The 3,313-nt window shown below is 37.5% G+C and overlaps 1 protein-coding gene across 2 annotated transcripts in view; it reads right to left on the reverse strand.

Moving 5' to 3' along the window:
• Nucleotides 1-1,324: 1,324 nt before the first annotated feature.
• The window catches only part of LOC115135298 (rab11 family-interacting protein 2-like), a 19,484-nt gene continuing 17,495 nt past the window's right edge, over nt 1,325-3,313 (reverse strand). For both annotated transcript variants that reach the window (XM_065023312.1, XM_029669837.2), the window contains exon 7: nt 1,325-3,313. This exon is cut by the window's right edge and continues 416 nt beyond it. The gene's annotated coding sequence lies outside the window, so the exon portion shown is untranslated.

Genomic DNA, 3,313 nt, shown 5'->3' on the forward strand with positions numbered 1-3,313 from the left:
GGGGAGCACAGGCCGACCGGTGTGTGGCCCCCCTCTGGCACACGTGTGCTCTTCACCTGTACACGCGTGCTGTCGAGTGGGCATACTCCCTACCCAAGCTGCTGTTACCCCCTGCCATTCGCTTATCCCTTCATGTAATCATGTTTTGTTGTTTTTTGCTCAAATTACAGAAACGTAATCTACACTAATAGAAAGACCTAATGTGCTTTCATCTTTGAAGGTGTCCGGGCAGGTGACACGTGCCATCCAAAGCCTGGGCTATGTGAAACCCTATCAGCTGATGAACGTGTATTGGTGGCAGTGACTGTTTCAATTAGCTCCTCGAGAGATCTAATGACACCTATCACATACGGTCCCAATTACACACTTAAATCATTTGTAGTGACATTGTCATTCACCGATGTTTACGTGATATGAAACATACTATAGCAAATTAGGATGGTTCTTATTGTTAAAACACCACTAGGTGAGCATGTCAATCCCTTATTCCATGAATTGGCATGCTAATCATTTTCTTTGTTTTGCAAAATTAAACATCTTGTTGAATACCACAATTAAAGCATGCAATCACAGTACAATACTTCTATAAATGTTTTAAAAAACGGGTAATCAGTTTGATTGAATAGGTTCCTTTATCTGCCTCTTGTACTTAGTTCTATTGAGAGTAAACAGTTCTATTGAACATTAAAAGTGTAGTCTTTGGTTTAAGCTGACAGCTGTTTGAGCTGGGATGTAGGCTACTGCCTTTGGGTGCTGGCCGGGGTGACAGAAGAGGGGTCATGTTTTAACCTGCTATTTGGAGAGGTAGAGTGAAACCCGGCCACAAAAGCACCAGGCCGTAAACAACACAAGTGTTGATTGTCCTGAAACATTTCACATACACTTCTTATACACATAGGCAAATTAGGGGGGGGGGGGGGTAACGAGCAGCCTTGCCACTCAGAATTGTCTAACGACGCCACTCAGGTTCTTTTTCTGGGAAGGCATGGGAATTTCTCCTGAACAAAAAGGAGCCACAAACGGTAAGCAAACAAAGCTGGACATGAAACTCAACACAAGTACAGTTCTTATCATGAAATCTGAGTACTGCATTGTATACTGAAATGTGTGTAGGACTATTAATACAGAAAGGGAATGCAGGGAAATGACTTCGATTTTTATTCCATGGGACTACGGGGATTCAAATGTAGGCACTCATCGGTATGATTTGTTCAGAATGGTGCATAATGTATACCTAATTTGTTTCTATATCTCACGTGTGCCTATATAAAGAAAAAAAAACACATGGTCTAATGTATAATCATGAAAATAAAGCATGAATAAATCCATTAAAACCAAAACAGGTATTTTATTTAATAAGTACAGTGTATTTATTTCAAAAGAGCAATACATTCTGGTTTGTGCCTTCCAATTTTGTTATCCAATGGATCACTGGCATTTCCTAACACATTTCCACTCCGAGACCTTAATGTAAGTAAATCCATGCCACATGCCAAAATAATACGCTTTTGGGGAGACAGTGTGTGTGTGAGAGAGGTGGACAATAAATACATACACCGAATGCATATCAAGCAGTGCCATTCTTTGCTTTTTACATCATCTGCATTGTTGTTCCCAAAATAATACCTTGTATACCAACATACACACCATATTCATATGTTCTCAGTATCACAATCAAACAGTTTTCTAATCAATCCAATCTTTACATCAAACCCATATGCCCACCCATCCTGACACCTAAAACTTTGAATAAAGTATATAAAAAAAAAAAATGCTAGTCTTGTGAAAACTAAGGTGGGCGCAAGTTAACAGCAGCGAAGGTTAAGGGAAAAACAGATAGGGGAAAGTATAGTGACACCACCACCATACAAAGAATAGGCATTTGGAGACATTCCCGCCTGTATTATTGTACAATCAATCTGGACTTTGATCAAATACTGTTATTTTCGTCCTCAGAATGTGCTATAATATGAGCCACTGTGGTGATGGCTCTCTAAACAGAACGTGTCCAAATTGCATCAAGCAAAGATGATTTGACATGCAATTTGATATGAAAGCTAACTGCAGTGTGATACGGATTGACAAAGTAAAAGTACACCAATGTTGTGCTATGGAAGTAACTCATGGAGAAAGTGTCCGAATATTAGCTGTAATAGTGACACAACGAAGGCATGGACATAAAATGTAAAAGTTCCCTGTAATTTTTTTTGGGGGGGGATTATAGTAAAAACATTAGTTGAGTATTTTGTCTGGATAAACCTGATATTTTAAAAAGATGAAAAGCAGCAATAATAATATCCTAATTCTATCAGTATAATGAATGAAAGCACAATTTGGCGCCTACATGACATTCGATGTAGGACGATTCAGGTAAAGATCAACAAGAATAAATACAATTTTTTTCTAACAAAAAAAACCTAAAATGTAATCGAGGTTAACAATTTGTACACAATAGGCACAAAAAAAAAAAAAGTGTGTCTCATTGATGTTCGCTAGGACAAGCTTTACTAAAAGCAGCTATAGCATTTTATGGAATACCATTGAATTCTCTATATCCTAGTTAATTGTGATTGGGAGGATTTGCAGTAAACGGTGTTTGTTACTAAAAAAAAATATATATATTAAAAAAAAACAGCAACGTGATATGTAGATTGTAGAATGTAGATTGTATCATCCAAACAGGAAATCGGACTGTATCCTGACTTGATATGTGGTCATTCAGTTACTACACCATATTTCACCCTACTTTACCCATACAAATATACAATATAGAATGTAAAAATGGACCATTGTTTTTTTAAGTAAACAAAAGACTGGAAGAAGCAACAAAGTTGGTTTAAAATGTGTGTGCCTTCATCTCAGTGTCGTCACTGGTTGAGACTTCTGAGGTATCCATAGTTCACAACAGGGGTCACCATACACTTAGTAAGTGCACAACTTTGAGTAACAATCCTATTCATCTGAAACATCATTGAACACTATAGATGGCACAACAGTGTACAAAAAAAAAAAAAAAAAGTGACGAATATAACCTTTCTGCTAATTAGGTGAGACATGTTTGTCATCACTGACATTGGCTCCATGAAAGCAAGTAAACTCAAGAGAGGGAAAACGTTTTGGTAACACAGTAATACGTTTGACTTACTGACAGTAATAACTAAGTAATAACTACGTAAAGTAACCTTTTTCACAAAGCACTGTTTTAAGAAAGTTCAGTAGCACTCATTAATGGTAGACTCAGAAATATGACACCATACACAGCGGGAGACTTTATGCTTAACACATACAGTACCAGTCAAAAGTTTGCACACCC

This window comes from Oncorhynchus nerka, linkage group LG10 (assembly GCF_034236695.1).
Source record: "Oncorhynchus nerka isolate Pitt River linkage group LG10, Oner_Uvic_2.0, whole genome shotgun sequence".
In the NCBI taxonomy this organism is placed as follows: Eukaryota; Metazoa; Chordata; class Actinopteri; order Salmoniformes; family Salmonidae; genus Oncorhynchus; species Oncorhynchus nerka.